The following is a 17,648-nucleotide window of genomic DNA, read 5'->3' as shown; positions in this document are numbered from 1 at the left end:
TTTTATTTACAAGTTATATGCATGGGTAATTTTACAGCATTGACAACTGCCAAACCTTTCATTCCAATTTTTCCCCTCTTTCCCCCCATCCTCTCCCCCAGATGGCAGGTTGACCAATATGTGCTAAATATATTAAAGTATAAATTAAATACAATATAATATATATGTCCAAACAGTTATTTTGCTTTACAAAAAGAATCAAACTTTGAAATAATGTACTATTAGCCTGTGAAGGAAATCAAAAATGCAGGCAGACAAAAATAGAGGGATTGGGAATTCTATGTAATGATTCACAGTCATCTCCCAGAGTTCTTTCACTGAGTGTAGCTGGTTCAATTCATTACTGCTCTATTGGAACTGATTTGGTTCATCTCATTGCAGCAGATGGCCACGTCTATCAGAATTGATCATCATATAGTACTGTTGTTGAAGTATATAATGATCTCCTAGTTCTGCTCATTTCACTTAGCATCAGTTCATGTAAGTCTCTCCAGGCCTTTCTGAAATCATCCTGCTGGTCATTTCTTACAGAACAATAATATTCATATACCACTATTTATTCAGCCATTCTCCAATTGATGGGCATCCACTCAGTTTCCAGTTTCTGGCCACTACAAATAGAATTGCCACAAACATTCTTGCACATACAGGTCCCTTTCCCTTCTTTGAGATTTCTTTGGGATATAAGCCCAATAGAAACACTGCTGGATCAAAGGATATGCACAGTTTGATAATTTTTTGAGCATAGTTCCAGATTGCTCTCCAGAATGGCTGGATGTATTCACAAATTCCACCACAAATTCCACTGGTTAACCCAGTGAACCTGTTTTCCCACATCCTCTCCAACATTCTGCATTATCTTTCCCTGTCATTATAGCCAATCTGACAGGTATTTTAACTCAGAGTTGTCTTAATTTCATTTCTCTGATTAATAATGACTTCATCTTTTTCATATGGTGAAATGTTTCAATTTCTTCTTCTGAGAATTGTCTGTTCATATCCTTTGACAATTTATCAATTGGAGAGTAGCTTGATTTCTTATAAATTAGCGTCAATTCTCTGTATATTTTTGAAATGAAGTCTTTATCAGAACCTTTGACTTTAAAATGTTTTCCCAGTTTATTGGGAAGCAATGTATCTTGAAAGGGCGTGATATTTACAATGAAGGTAGACGTATTGTCTGAAATTAAGTCAAACTGCAACTGAACTGGGCCATCCCAGATTATAAACAACATAATAGGTAATAAGGGAGTAGGGCAAATATTGGGTTTTCCAAATGCTCAGAGAAGCAATACTCAGTAATAAACATATCATTCCAGATGGAGAAAGAACTAACCTAGAGACCCACGAAAATTTGTTCAAGTCTACATTTGACTAAACAATTGAATAATACTGGATTTTTTAAAATCTGAATGTAATGGGCTGAAGCTCGAGTTGATGCACTGAGGTCCCAAGCATGTGAGGCTAAATAGTAATTGGACCATATTCTATTAATATATATGTTTGGAGAAAGAAGGCCTGCCCTTTTGTGCAATTGATGTGTTGTCTGGGAAATGACGATTTTGGTGGGTGGAGGCAGAGGGGCAGGAAGAGAGGCAAAGAGAGACTGCTAGCTGGCGTCTTGTCACAGCTGTTCACATTGCTATCGAGATCCCCCTTTCACCTCTGATCCCCCTTCACCTCCAATCCTTCTTCACCTCCACAGAGAATAAAGATCGAAGACTTTCCCTTAACCTGAATTCCTGAGTCCGGCTGATTTTAAATACGCGGTCATCACATTTAGTGCTCAAGTGTGGGAACCAAGGGCCCTACTTTCACTGAAGAAATCTCTGGTGACCAGGAACTTAGGTGAGTATTGTAATAGACAAACAGGGATCTTATTTTCTTAAAAAACTAAACTAGTAACCTTTTTGGCTGAAATGGGACAGATGCTAGCTAAAGATTCTCCATTTCCCCCCCCTCCCGCCCCCAACTCTCCCACCCCCACCCAAGAGTGGCACTATAGAAAGCATGCTTAAGCTGATAGAAGAACAAGGGCTACTTATAACTTGGGAACAGATAGCTAGACTTCTGGGTACATTAAAACACACCTCCCCTTGGTTCTTAGAGGAAGAGCAAATCTCTCAAGATAACTGGACATTAATTGGGCAACAGCTCTCCGCATATTACAAATGAAAACTCATTCAATTGAATTCAAAATTGAATCAAGGCATTCTATTTATACAATATAATACAGTTAGCCTTAAAGAACCCTATGATTTATAGAAGAAAGGAAAAAAGCTCTAGAAATAGCCAAATGGGGAAAGGAGGAAGACAATGAACAGATTAATGACCATATCCCCACAGGGCATGGAGACTTAACTGAGGCTCAAGGGTGTGGTGAATCTGAGGGAACCCCACCTAAGGAGCAGGTAATTGACTTTCCTCCAGGATGGAAGGAGGAGGGGTAGTGGGGGAGGGGGGCAGTGACAGCACCATCACCTCCCCTACAGCATCCAGCCCCTCCTATGACTGATTGCAAAAGGGACTAATTAAGGCCAAAGCGGAAGGGAGACATGTAGCAGAAATCCAACACCACATTTTTCCTGTGATTCAACAGTTTAACTCTTCAGGTCAAAAAAGTAGAAAAATATGCTTCTTTTGATATAGAAATCCTCAAAGACCTGAAAAAGGCTTGCACTCTTTATGGGGTTACATCAGCTTATGTTAAGATGTTATTACAGAATTTGGCTTTTGAAATCTTGACCCCTAATGACTGGAAATCTATAGCAAGGGTATTCCTAGAAACTGGACAAAACTACTTGTGGCTTTCTGAATATAGTGAGCTCTGTAGTATACAAGCCCAATAAAATAGTCAAAGTGCAGTTCATGCTGCAATCACCTGGGACCTACTAACAGGTGTAGGTTCCTATGCAGACGTCACAGTACAGATTAATTACCCCTTAGTAACTTATGGGCAACTTGCTGCTAATGCTATCAAGGCATAGGCTTCTCTCCACAATAAAGACGACAAAAGTGAGGCCTTCACAAAAATAACACAAGGGCCAAATGAAGTCTTTGCTGACTTTGTGGGACATTTGCAGACAGGTGTCACAAGAATTAATGGGGAAAATGCAGTAACAGACATTTTGATAAGGCAACTTTGTAAGGAAATGCTAATGAGGTTTGCAAAAGAATTATACTAGGACTGTGCAAGAATGCTCCTTTAGAGGAGCTCATAAGACACTGTGCTACAGTGGGCACAAATGCCTTTTATACCCAGGTTATAATGCAGACTCCCCAAGATCCCAACATGAGAAGACAGGGTCCCTTCTGGCAAGGGACATTCAGAGAGACTTGTCAATGCTTTCATTGTGGTAAAGTAAGGCATCTGAAAGCTCAATGTTGGTATAGAGACAGAGTGAGAAAACAGGGTGGGAGAACAAGACCCAATACCCCAATGTCCAAAATGCAACAGAGGCTTCCATTGGGCCTCAGAATGTAGACAGGTTCAGGGAAACAGGATGAAGGCCCAGCCCCAGGGGCCCAGGCAAAAAACACTTGGGGCATGATGGCAGACAATGGTGCACCTAGAGAGTGCCTAGAAGTCCAGTACCCAGACATGACCAATTAGCCAGGAAGCCATATGATGGGAGAAAGGGATTATACAATCAATCATCCAGGAAGCAACCTGATGGGAGAAAGGAATTACAATTGGGGAGAATAGAGTTGTATGCAGCTGAGACAACTGAGATACCCCCTGGAGAGGTGAAATCTGTTCCTCTCCAGCCTATGGATCCCTTGCCTCGAGGCACAGTAGACTTGATCATTTCACCTCCTGAGAGTGCTTACAAAACAGTGTCCATCCACACACTGATGTGGGAAACTGGGGAATGTTTAGATAATATCCCAGTCACTAATGCAGGTAGACAATGTGTGACTCATCACCCAGGAGAAGTAGTAGCATCAGGTTTACTCATACAGAATTCTAAGAAGCAACCTGGTGATAGTCACATGGATTCTAACTCCAGACCACAAAATCCAGGAATATACTGGACAGTAACTGTAACAGCTGACTGATCTATGTTCACGATCTATATAAATGGCCTACCATTAGAAGAATTGGAAGACACAGGTGCAGATCGTACAGTCATTGGAGGTGCCAATTGGCCCAATCACTGGCCAAAGATTAAAGCAGACACCTACATGTCTGGTGTAGGAGGATCAATAGCAGCTGAAGTCAGTGCTACTTTTGAAGGCAAAACAGGAGTTTTTACTCCTTTTATAGTTGAAAAAATCCCCATCAATCTGTGGGGAAGAGACATTTTACAGCAATTAGGGTTAAAAATGAGTACTTCGGTTAAGCAGGGCTGCTGTTGAAGGCCTGCCAACACTTTCAACTGTTCCTATCCAATGGAAAACTGATACACCAGTGTGGATAGAACAGTGGCCCTTAGCAATTGATAAAATTCAGGCCTTATTAGATATAGTACAGGAGCAGCTTGACCAAGGATACTTACAACCTTCTCTAAGTCCTTGGAATTCCCCAGTGTTTGTTGTGAAAAAGAAATCTGGAAAATGGAGGATGTTGATAGATTTAAGAAAGGTGAATGAACAGATGAAAACTATGGGAACTCTTCAGCCTGGACTTCCATCTCCTATTCAATTGCCTAGAGAATGGCCTCTTTTGGGTCATAGATTGTTTCTATTCTATCCCTCTGGATAAAGAGGATATGAAAAGATTTACTTTTCCAGTGCCCAGAGTTAATTTAGCTGAGCCTTAAAAAAGATATGAATGGACAGTTTTGCCACAGGGAATGAAAAACAGCACCCAGGGATCGGAGAGGAGCACTCTGCGAGGAAGCCCACAAGCCCTTTGTCCGAGGCAAGAGAGATTGCATCTTCTACCTTGGTGCTGGCTGGAGTCAGAAGGACAAACTTTTGAATTTGGAGACATTCGGAGGGAGCTCTTGGAACCAAGCAGAGAGATAGGCCTCTGAGCTAACCGGGCTATATTGAAGGACACAATAAAAGATCTGAACTTTTATCACCTGGCTGTGTTTTGGAAAAAGAATACCACATTTTAAAGAACAAAAACACCAACATTTTGGCGCCCAACGTGGGGCTGACAGGCCCTTCAGTGGATTTCAGTGGAAAAGCTCCTCTCTGACCCCAGTCGGAGATAATAGCCAGGTGATGTGGGAAAATCCAGAAAGTGGTGAATGGAAGGGACCAGATAGGTTAACTGCTTGGGGAAGAGGGTTTGCTTGTATCTCCACAGGAGGAGTAGGAATCAGATGGGTGCCAACGAGCCATATTCGCCTTGTCCATCAGAGAGAAACAGAAAAGGAGAAAAAACTTCAAAACAAAGGAGAAGATTCAAGAAACATCTGACAGAGCATGGCTGACAATGAGACATTAAAAGAACTCTAAAATCTTCAGGAATCATTAGATTTCCTAACACAAGATGAGATTATTTCAAGTTGTTGAAAAACCAGCAAGAATCATTGGATTCCTTGAGATGAAATATTGTTGATGAGACTATTACAGTTCTTCAGAGCTTACAGGAATTATTGGATTACTGGCATGTGATCTAATGGACAATGGATTCCTTTGGGACTATTTTTAGTACCTATGGAGGTGCATAATTCTGTATGTTGATTCATGTTATGAAATTTTTTTTTACTTCAAACTTACAGGAATTATTGAATTCCTGGCACATGAATTAATGGGCAATGGGTTCCTTTTGGACTATTTCTAGGACTTATGGACATGTGTAAATTCTTCATGTTGATTCATGTTATTTGTTAACATTACTACTAGCCTGTGTTATTTTGCTATGTGCTATATATGCTAAGTGCTATGTGTAATGCCTCCCATATTGATGGATTTATGTACACCTTGTTTCATACCTGTTTCAAGTGAGCCCCTTTAGAAACCCGCTAATCTGATTTGATTTTCTATTTTCCTTTGGTGTTTTTATCTCCCTTCCTGAGATGTCAGGGAGAGCGTGACGACCTTCTTTTTATGGTGTTTTCACTCTTTTTTGAGCAGTCAGGGAAAGCTTGATCACCTTTTGGGAGTTCTCACCTCCTTAAGAAGTCAAGGAGGTTATAATTGCCTATGTTCTAAATCAAAAGAAAAGGGGAGATGTTGGAATCTTTACAAAGTGTTAAGCCATTGGAGTTGATAGAGACAATAATTATCTAATTTAGCATGGTTCAGTATGATTGATCTGATCCTACAAAGAGATGCTATGGGCCAGAACTTGAAACAAGGTACTAAGTACAACTGATAGAAACGATGCTTGTGTTCACACCTTTAGAGAACTCATAAGTATCTAAGCACTCAATGGAGTTCACAAGTTTGGAAGATTTCAGAGTTCAGAAAGAGATATCTGAATTCACACCTCCCTTGAAGCTCTTAGGGCCAGAGAGCATGCTAGGAGATATCCTATAATCCCACTCTCGGAGAAGTAGCATAAATACAGCTTTAGTGAGCCACTTGAGAGAGTTACTTGGGAATATTCCCAGGGATCGGAGAGGAGCACTCTGCGAGGAAGCCCACAAGCCCTCTGTCCAAGGCAAGAGAGATTCGTTGCATCTTCTACCTTGGTGCTGGCTGGAGTCGGAAGGACAAACCTTTGGATTTGGAGACATTCAGAGGGAGCTCTTGGAACCAAGCAGAGAGATAGGCCTCTGAGCTAACCGGGCTATATTGAAGGATACAATAAAAGATCTGAACTTTTATCACTTGGCTGTGTTTTGGAAAAAGAACACCACATTTTAAAGAACAAAAACACCAACAACACTTTCCACACAAATAAACTCAGATCTAACCAATTGGAAAAATATCAAGTGCTCTTGGATAGGTCGAGAGAATATAATAAAGATGACAATATTACCTAAAGTAATCTATTTATTTAGTGCCATAACAATCAAACTCCCAAGAAACTATTTTACTGACTTAGAAAAAATAACAGCAAAATTCATCTGGAAGAACAAAAGGTCAAAATTTCAAGGGAATTAATGAAAAAACAAACAAAAAAATGCAAAAACAAATGAAGATGGCCTAGCAGTACCAGATCTAAAACTATATTATAAAAAACTATTTGGTTACTGGCTAAGAAATAGACTAGTTGATCAATGGAATAGGTTAGGTTCAGAGGACAAAATAATCAATAAACATAGCAATCTAGTGTTTGATTAACGCAAAGACCCCAGCTTTTGGGATAAGAATTCATTATTTGACAAAAACTGCTGGGAAAATTGGAAACTATTATGGCAGAAACTAGGCATTGACCCACACTTAACACCATCTACCAAGATAAGATCAAACTGGGTTCATGATCTATCCATAAAGAATGATATTATAAACAAATTAGAAGATCATAGGATAGTTTACCTTTCAGACCTGTGGAGGAGGAAAGGATTTGTGACCAAAGTAAAACTAGTGATTGTGATGACCGCACTAGCACTCAGGATACCTTAGAATCAGCCAGAGTCAGGATAAGTAAAAGTCCTTAGTATTTATTCTTGGTCTTTAGGGGTAGAAGAGGAAGGAAATGGAAGTAGGATCTTCGCGACCGCCTTCTTCCTCGTCCAGTGCAAAAGTGACCCTGGCTAGTCTTACTGGACCCTCTAGTTCCTCCCTACAATGCTCTGTATACACCAATCATCGAGCCAGTACAGGATGGTGGGAAGGGCCATCCAAGCATATGCCCATAGAGTATTGTCCAATCAGTAGTTAGCCTCAAGTCCTTGGCTGTCCTGACCTCAGTGCATTGACTCAAAAGTTTCAGCCCTCTACATCTCCTGCTTTCTTTTGTTTTAGAACACAGGTGGTCACACCATCCTTGACTTCTCAGGGAGGTGAGAGCCCCCAAAAGGAGGTGATCACACTCCCCCTGACTTCTCAGGAAGGGAGATGAAAAGCACCAAAGAGAAATGGGGATTGCTAACAGGTATGCCCAAACTCATCATCATGGGAGGTATTACACAAGCACATTGCAATAAAGCACAGGCTATTAGTGATGACTCTCCCCACAACCAGTGCAGGATCAATGTGGTGCAACAGACATGAATTGTACATACAAGTAGTGATATAACAAACAATATGAATCAATATGGTATTGTAAGAAATTTCCAGAAGTCCTAGAAGGAGGGTATGTAAACAACAGTTACACATATGCCTTCTTCAACAGCCAAGAAATAGTCCAAAACCAATCTATTGACTATTGCTTCACGTGTCAGGGAATCCAGTGATCCCCACAAGTGTTTGAAATCCTGCAACAGTCTTTTTATGTGTTAGGAAATCCAATGAATGATTCCAGCAGATTTTGAAGTCTTATCATTTCTCAGAAAACCAATGATTACTGGAAGATTTTATGTCTATAGCCCAAAGAGGCCATTCTCTTGGCAATTGAGTAGGAGGTGGAAGCCCAGGCTGAAGAGTTCCCATAGTTTCCATCTGTTCATTTACCTTTCTTAAATCAGTCAACATCCTCCATTTTCCAGATTTCTTTCTTACAACAAATACTAGGGAATTTCAAGGACTTAGAGAAGGTTATATGTGTCCTTGGTCAAGTTGCTCCTGTACTATATCTAATAAGGCCTGAATTTTATTGCAATCTAAGGGCCACTGTTCTATCAACACTGGTGTATCAGTTTTCCATTGAATAGGAACAGGGGAAAGTATTGGCAGGCCTTCAACAGCAGCCCTGCCTAAAAAACTGAGGTACACATTTTTAATCCTAATTGTTGTAAAAATGTCTCTTCCCCACAAACTGATGGAGATTTTTTCAACTATAAAAGGAGTAAAAATTCCTGCTTCACCTTCAAAAGTCCATCTCAAAGGGGTAGCACTAACTTCAGCTGCTATTGATCCCCCTATGCCACACATGTAGGTGTCTGCCTTAATCTTTGCCCAGTGACTAGGCCAGTTGGCACCTCTAATGACTCTATGATCTGCACCTGTGTCTACTAATCCTTCTAATGGTATGCCATTTATATACATAGTGAGCATAGGTCGGTCAGCTGTCACAGCTGCTATCCAGTATATTCCTGGATTTTGTTGCTTGGAGTCAGAATCTGTGCGATTATCACCAGATTGCTTATTATGAGTCTGTATTAGCACCATGATCAAGTAGGATTTATACCAGGAATGCAGAGCTGGTTCAGTATTAGGAAAACTATCAGTATAATTGGCCATATTAATAACCAAAGTAACAAAAACCATATGATCATCTCAATAGATGCAGAAAAAGCATTTGATAAAATCCAACATCCATTCCTATTAAAAAACACTTGAGAGTATAGGAATAAATGGATTTTCCTTAAAATAATCAGTAGCATCTATTTGAAACCATCAGTAAGCATCATATATAATGGGGACAAACTGAAACCATTCCCAATAAGATCAGGAGTGAAACAAGGTTGCCTACCATAACCGTTACTATTCCATATTGTATTACAAATGCTAGCTTTGGCAATAAGAGATTATTGAGAAAGAGATTAAAGGAATTAGAGTTCCTGATGATATGATGGTATACTTAGAGAACCCCAGAGATTCTACTAAAAAGTTATTAGAAATAATCCACACCTTTAGCAAAGTTGCAGGATACAAAATAAACCCACATAAGTAATCAGCATTTTTATATATCACTGACAAAATCCAACAATTAGTTACAAAGAGAAATTCCATTTAAAGTAACTACTGATATTACAAAATATTTAGGAATCTATCTGCCAAGGGAAAAATCAGAAACTTTATGAGCAAAACTACAAAATAATTTCCACACAAATTAAGTCTGATCTAACCAACTGGAAAAATATTAAATGCTCTTGGATTGGGCGAGCAAATATAATAAAGATGACAATGCTACCTAAACTAATCTATTTATTTAGCGCTATACCAATCAGACTCCCAAAAAACTATTTTAATGACCTAGAAAAAATAACAACAAAGTTCATATGGAAAAACAAAAAGTCAAGAATTTCAAGGGAATTCATGAAAAAAAAAATCTAATGAAGGTGGCCTAGCTGTACCAGATCTAAAACTATATTATAAAGCAGCTGTTACCTAAACCACCATTTGGTATTGGCTAAGAAATAGACTAGTTGATCAGTGGAATAAGTTAGGTTCAAAGGACAAAACATCCAATAACTTTAATAATCTAGTGTTTGACAAACCCAAAGACCCCACTTTTGGGGATAAGAACTCACTATTTAACAAAAATTGTGGGGAAAATTGGAAATTAGTATGGCAGAAACTAGGCATTGACCCACACTTAACACCATACACCAAGATAAGGTCAAAATCGGTTTAGGGCCTAGGCAAAAAGAATGAGATTATAAATAAATTGGAAGAGCATAGAATAGTTTACCTCTCAGACCTGTGGAAGAGGAAGGAATTTATGACCAAAGAAGAACCAGAGATCACTACTGACTACAAAATAGAACATTTTGATTATATCAAATTGAAAAGTTTTTGTACGAACAAAACTAATGCAGACAAGATTAGAAGGGAAGCAATAAAATTAAGACAACTCTAAGATACACCTGTCAGATTGGCTAAGATGACAGGAAAAAATAATGATGATTGTTGGAGGGGATGCGGGAAAACTGGGACATTGATGCATTGTTGGTGGAGTTGTGAACGAATCCAACCATTTTGGAGAGTAGTTTGGAACTATGCTCAAAAAGTTATCAAACTTGCATACCCTTTGATCCAGCAGTGTTACTACTGGGATTATATCCCAAAGAGATTATAAAGAAGGGAAAGGGACCTGTATGTGCACGAATGTTTGTGGCAGCCCTTTTTGTAATGGCTAGAAACTGGAAACTGAATGGATGTCCATCAGTTGGAGAATGGCTGAATAAATTGTGGTATATGAAAATTATGGAATATTACTGTTCTGTAAGAAATGACCAACAGGATGATTTCAGAAAGGCCTGGAGAGACTTACACGAACTGATGCTGAGTGAAATGAGCAGGACCAGGAGATCATTATATACTTCAACAACAATACTAGATGATGACCAGTTCTAATGGATCAGGCCATCCTCAGCAACGAGATCAACCAAATCATTTCTAATGGAGCAGTAATGAACTGAACTAGCTATGCCCAGAAAAACAACTCTGGGAGATGACTAAAAACCATTACATTGAATTCCCAATCCCTATATTTATGCACACCTGCATTTTTGATTTCCTTCACAAGCTAATTGTACAATATTTCAGAGTCTGATTCTTTTTCTACAGCAAAATAATGTTTTGGTCAAGTATACTTATTGTGTATCTAAGTTATATTTTAATATATTTAACATCTACTGGTCATCCTGCCATCTAGGGAGGGGGGGGGGTAAGAGGTGAAAAATTGGAACAAGAGGTTTGGCAATTGTTAATGCTGTAAAGTTACCCATGTATATATCCTGTAAATAAAAGGCTATTAAATAAAATAAAAAAAAAAGAAGGGAAGCAATAAACTGGGAAAACATTTTTATAGTCAAAGGTTCTGGTAAAGGCCTCATTTCCAAAACATATAGAGAATTGACTCTAATTTATAAGAAATCAAGCTATTCTCCAATTGATAAGTAGTCAAAGGATATGAACAGACAATTCTCAGATAAAGAAATTGAAACTATTTCTGGCCATATGAAAAGATGCTCCAAGTCATTTTTAATCAGAGAAATGCAAATTAAGACAACTCTGAGATACCACTACACACCTGTCAGATTGGCTAGAATGACAGGGAAAGATAATGTGGAATGTTGGAGGGTATGTGGGAAAACAGGGGCACTAATACATTGTTGGTGAAATTGTGAATACATCCAGCCATTCTGGAGAGCAATCTGGAATTATGCCCAAAAAATTATCAAACTGTGCATACCCTTTGATCCAGCAGTGTTACTACTGGGTTTATACCCCAAAGAGATACTAAAGAAGGGAAAGGGACTTGTATGTGCCAAAATGTTTGTGGCAGCCCTCTTATAAGTGGCTAGAAATTGGAAAATGAATGGATGCCCATCAATTGGAGAATGGTTGAGTAAATTGTGGTATATGAATGTTATGGATTATTATTGTTCTGTAAGAAATGACAAGCAAGATGAATACAGAGAGGATTGGCGAGACTTACATGAACCGATGCTAAGTGAAATGAGCAGAACCAGGAGATTATTATATACTTCAACAACGATATTATAGGAGGATATATTCTGAAGGAAGTGGATTTCTTTGACAGAGATCTAACTCAATTTCAATTGATCAATGATGGACAGAAGCAGTTACACCCAAAGAAAGAACACTGGGAAATGAATGTAAACTGTTTGCATTTTTGTTTTTCTTCCCACATTATTTTTACCGTCTGAGCCCAATTCTTCCTGTGCAACAAGAGAACTATTTGGTTCTGCACACATATATTGTATCTAGGATATACTGTGACATATTTAACATGTATAGGACGGCTTGCCATCTGGGGGAGGGTGTGGAGGGAGGGAGGGTGTAGAAGTGAGTTCAAGGGATAATGTTGTAAAAAACTGCCCAGGCATGGTTCTGTCAATAAAAAGTTATAATTATGGGGGAAAAAATAAAAATAAAAAATAAAGAATTGAAAAAAAAAGAGTCTGTATTAGTAAACCTGATGCTACTACTTCTCCTGGGTGATGTCACACATTGTCTACCTGCATTAGTGACTGAGATATTATCTACACATTCCCCAGTTTCCCACATCAGTGTATGGATGGACACTGTTTTGTAAGTACTCTCAGGAGGTGAAATGGTCAAGACTACTGTGCCTGGAGGCAAGGGATCCATAGGCTGGAGAGGAACAGATTTCACCTCTCCAGGGGGTATCTCAGTTTTCCCAGCTGCATACAACTCTATTCTCCCCAATTGTTTTCCCTTTCTCCCATCAGGTTCCTTCCTGGCTGGTTGATTGTGTAATCCCCTTCTCCCATTATATGGCTTCCTGGCTGATTGGTCATGTCTGGGTACAGGACTTCTAGGCATTCTCTGGGTGTAGCATTGGCTGCAATAATGCCCCAAGTATTTTTTGTCTTGGGCCCCTCATCCTGTTTCCCTGAACCTGTCTACATTCTGATGCCCAATGGAAGGCTCTGTGGCATTTTGGACATGGGGTATTGGGTCTTGTTCTTCCACCCTGTTTTCTCACTCTGTTTCTATGCCAATGTTGAGCTTTCAGATGACTTACTTTCCCACATTGAAAGCATTGATAAGTTTCTCTGAAAGTCCCTTGCCAAAAGGGATGCTATCTTCCCATGTTGGGATCTTTGGAAGTCTGCATCATAGCCTGGCTATAAAAGGCATTTTGCCCACTGTGGCACAGCGTTTTATGATCTTCTCTAAAGGAGCATCCTTGTGTAGTCATAGTATAATTCTTCTATAAACCTCATTAGTATTTTCTTCAGCAAGTTGCCTTATCATAATTTCTGTTACTGCATTTTCACCATTGATTCATACAACAGCAGTCTGCAGATGTCCCCACAAAATCAGCAAAGTGTTCATTTGGCCCTTGTGTTATTTTTGTGAAGGCTTCACCCTTATCATTTTTATTGCAAAGAGAAGTCCATTCTTTGATAGCAGCAGCAGCAAGTTGCCCATAAGTTACTAAGTGGTAATTAATCTGTACTGAAATGTCTGCATAAAGAACCTACACCTGTTAGTTGGTCACAGGTGATTGGAGGATTAACTCCACTATGACTATTTTGTTGGGCTTGTGTCCTACAGAGTTCACTATATTCAGAAAGCCACAAGTTTTGTCCAGGTTCTAAGCATACCCTTGCTATAGATTTCCAGTCCCTAGAGGTTAAGACTTCATAAGCCAAATTCTGTAATAATATCTTAACAAAAGCTGACGTAGTCCCATAAAGAGTGCAAGACTTTTTTAGGTCTTTGAGGATTTCTACATCAAAAGGAGTGTATCTTCTACTTTCTTGACCTGAAGAGTCAAAATGTTGAATCACAGAATACATTTCCAGTTGCAAATCACCTAAATTCTGCCCTTTTTTGGTGGCTTTAAGTACTGAGTTTTGCAATCTAATCATAGGCGGGGGTGATTTGGGGCTGGGGGGGGGAGGTGCTGGTGGTGTCACTGCCCCTCCCACTAGTCTTCCCCCCTCCATCCCAGAAGGTGAAGTTGATGGGAATATGTCAAGAACCAGTTCCAGTTTAGACAGGGTTGAAGCTGCTTTGTGAGAGCGAGAATCACCATGCCCTTCACCACACCCTTCACCATGCCCTTCATTCTCACTTAACTCCTCATCCCCTCGGGTGATACCGCTTTTAATCCCTCCTTTGTCCTCCTCCTTTTCCTCACACTTCCTCATCTGGCCATTCTTAGAGTTTTTCTTTTTTCTATAACTTGCAGGATTCTTTAAGGCCAGTTGTATTATGTTGTATGTATAGAATGTTTCCTTGGAAATTGAACAAGGACCTTTATCATTGTACTATTTGCATAATTGTTGTCCTACTAGCTTCCAATTATCTAGCCCTATCTCCTCTTCCTTTAAGAACCAAGGGGATATTTGTTCTAATGTACCCAAGAGTCTAGCAATCTGCATCCAAGTTACAATTAAGCCTTATCCCTTGCTCAGGTTAAGTATGCTTCCTATAGCGCCCCTTGGGGCAGGGGTGGGTGTGGGACTGGGGTAGGGGTGGGGCTGGGGCTGGGGAGAATCTTTTCCTAATATCTGCCCTATTTCAGCTAGAAAAGATTACTAGTTTAGCCCTTAACAAAAGTAAGTCCCCTGTTTGTCTATTTAATTTCTCACCCTATTTCCTGGTCACCAGAGACCTCTTCAGTGAAGTCAGGGTCCTTGGGGCCCACACTCGGGCGCCAAATGTGATGACCACACTAGCACCCAGGATACCTTAGAATCAGGCAGAGTCAGGATAAGCAAAAGTGCTTAGTCTTTATTCTTGGTCTTTAGGGGTAGAAGTGAAGGGGATGGAAGCAGGATCTCCCCAACCGCCTTCTTCCTCATCCACCTCAAAAGTGACCCTGGCTATTCGTCTTACCCCACCCCCTAATCCCTCCCACAATCCTTTGTATACACCAATCATTGAGCCAGCACAGGATAGTGGGAAGGACCATTTTCCAAGCATATGCCCATAGAGTATTGTCCAATCAGTAGTTAGCCTCAAGCGCTTGGCTGTCCTGACCTCAGTGCATTGACTCAAGAGTTTTGGCCCTCTACAAGAGATCAATATTGATCACAAAATAGACAACTTTGATTACATTAAGTTAAAAAGTTTTTTGTAGAAACAAAACTAATACAGATAATATTAGAAGGGAAGCAATAAACTGAGAATACATTTTTACATTCAAAGGTTCTGATAAAGACCTCATTTCTAAAATGTATGGAGAATTAACTTAAACTTATAAGAAATCAAGCCATTCCCCAATTGATAAGTAGTCAAAGGATATGAATAAACAATTTTCAGATGAAGAAATTGAAACTATTTGTAGTCATATGAAAAGGTGCTCCAAATCACTATTGATCAGAGCAATGCAAATTAAGACAACTCTGAGATACCACTATACACCTGTCAGATTGGCTAAGATGACAGGAAAAGATAATGATGAATGTGGGAGGGAGGTGGGAAAACTGGGACACTGATGCATTGTTGGTGGAGTTGTGAATAGATCCAACCATTCTGGAGAACAATTAGGAATTATGTTCAAAAAGTTATCAAACTATGCATATCCTTTGATCCAGCAGTGTTTCTACTGGGCTTATATCACAAAGAGATCTTAAAGGTGTGAACGGAACACATATGTGCAATAATGTTTGTGGCATCCCTTTTTCTAGTGGCAAGAAATTGAAAACTGAATGGATGCCCATGAATTGGAGAATGGCTGAATAAATTTTGGTATATGAATGTTATGGAATATTGTTGTTCTGTAAAAAACAACCACCATTTATGATTTCAGAGAGGCCTGGAGAGACTTACATGAACTGATGCTAAGTAAAATCATCAGAGCCAGGAGATCCTTATACATGACAACCACAAGAACCAATGCAGACAAGATTAGAAGGGAAGCAATAAACTGGGAATACATTTTTACATTCAAAGGTTCTGATAAAGGCCTCATTTCTAAAATGTATCAATGTTGATGATCAATTCTAAAAGACAATATTGATGATTAGTTCTGAAGTACATGGCTCTTTTCAACAATGAGATGATTCAAATGAGTTCTGATTGTTCAGCGATGAAGAGAGCCATCTACACCCAGAGAGAGAACTGTGGGAAGTGAGTATGGATCACAACATAGTAGTTCCACTCTTTCTGTTGTTGTTTGCTTGCATTTTGTTTTCTTCCCCATGTTTTTTTCTTCTTGATTCAATTTTTCTTGTGCAACAAGATAACTATTAAATATGTATACATATATTGTGCTTGTATTGGACTACCTGCCATCTATGGGATGAGGTGGGGGGAAGGATGGGAAAATTTGGAACAGAAGGTTTTGCAGTCACCAATCTTGAAAAATTACTCATACATAAATAAACATATTTATTTTGTAAATAAAAACTTTAATAAAAAAAAGACAAAAGTGAAATATTTTTCTTATTCTATTTTAGAATAAATATTATTCTATTCTTCTAGATTTAGAATCCAGAGGATCTTGGTTAAAATCCTAGCCCTGAAACTTGTTAACTTTTGCAAGTCACTTAACTTCACTGAGCCTCAGTCATCTCTACAATGAAGGGTTGGATAAGATAGCTTCTAAGGTCCCTTCCAGCTCAAAATGTACAATCCTATGAATACTGGTAACTATTCAGCCCATATTAGTACTGCAAACACTAATAATTCCATTATTCCACCGACATTTTGGAATAGATGAATTATTCATTTCCAAAGGCTACATATAGGTTGAGTGGCAAGAACTTTGTGTTAAAAATATTTGTTAAAGCTTTCATCTTTGGTTCATTTTTTCCTTTAAAACTTATTTGTTCCTTTCAAGAGAAAAATAGATGTAACTTTAAAAATGTTTTTCATTCCCTTTGACTAATTTCCCCACTTCCCTAGGCCTAAGTGAAAATGACCCCAAGATGCATGCAATTTAATGAACTTCAAATTGTAGATTCTACATAACTCAAATGACAGAGCCGTGAAACCCAGCTCTTTCATTTTGACTCTGTGAACTACTGAAACTTGTGGAGTGTAAGTGAAGTCAGAATAATGCCCTCAAGTATAACATTGGGGCCAAAATTCTGCCCTGGGTTTCATGCATTTAGCTAGCAATGGAAGCTCTTAACCCAGGGCTGAATTTGGCTCTCATTGTTTTAATTATATAGCTATATAGTATGTGGATTAGAAACTTGCATTTGACAGCAGCAAAAGAAAGAGGATATTGTATGCCTTCAATCAGACTTATACTAGGAGATCCTTAAAGGGAAAATTATGTGAAAGGAAGAAAGAAGAAGAAAACAACAGACTAGCAAGTTCCCGATTTCAATATAATTTGGAGAAAATGACTGATTTGGTTTGGTCATATTGCCAGAACAGATGATTCAAGGCTTCCAAACAAGAAATGGAAACCAGAAGGATGCCTAAAGCCTGGAAGAAGTACAAATTGTGAAGATATGATTGACTGTAATGTTTCAAAATCAACCTCAACAAAGATGAGCTTGGGTCACTGCCCAGAA

Source organism: Sarcophilus harrisii, chromosome 2, assembly GCF_902635505.1.
Source record: "Sarcophilus harrisii chromosome 2, mSarHar1.11, whole genome shotgun sequence".
In the NCBI taxonomy this organism is placed as follows: domain Eukaryota; kingdom Metazoa; phylum Chordata; class Mammalia; order Dasyuromorphia; family Dasyuridae; genus Sarcophilus; species Sarcophilus harrisii.
The sequence above is the reverse complement of the archived record's forward strand: the minus strand, read 5'-3'. Positions refer to the sequence as shown.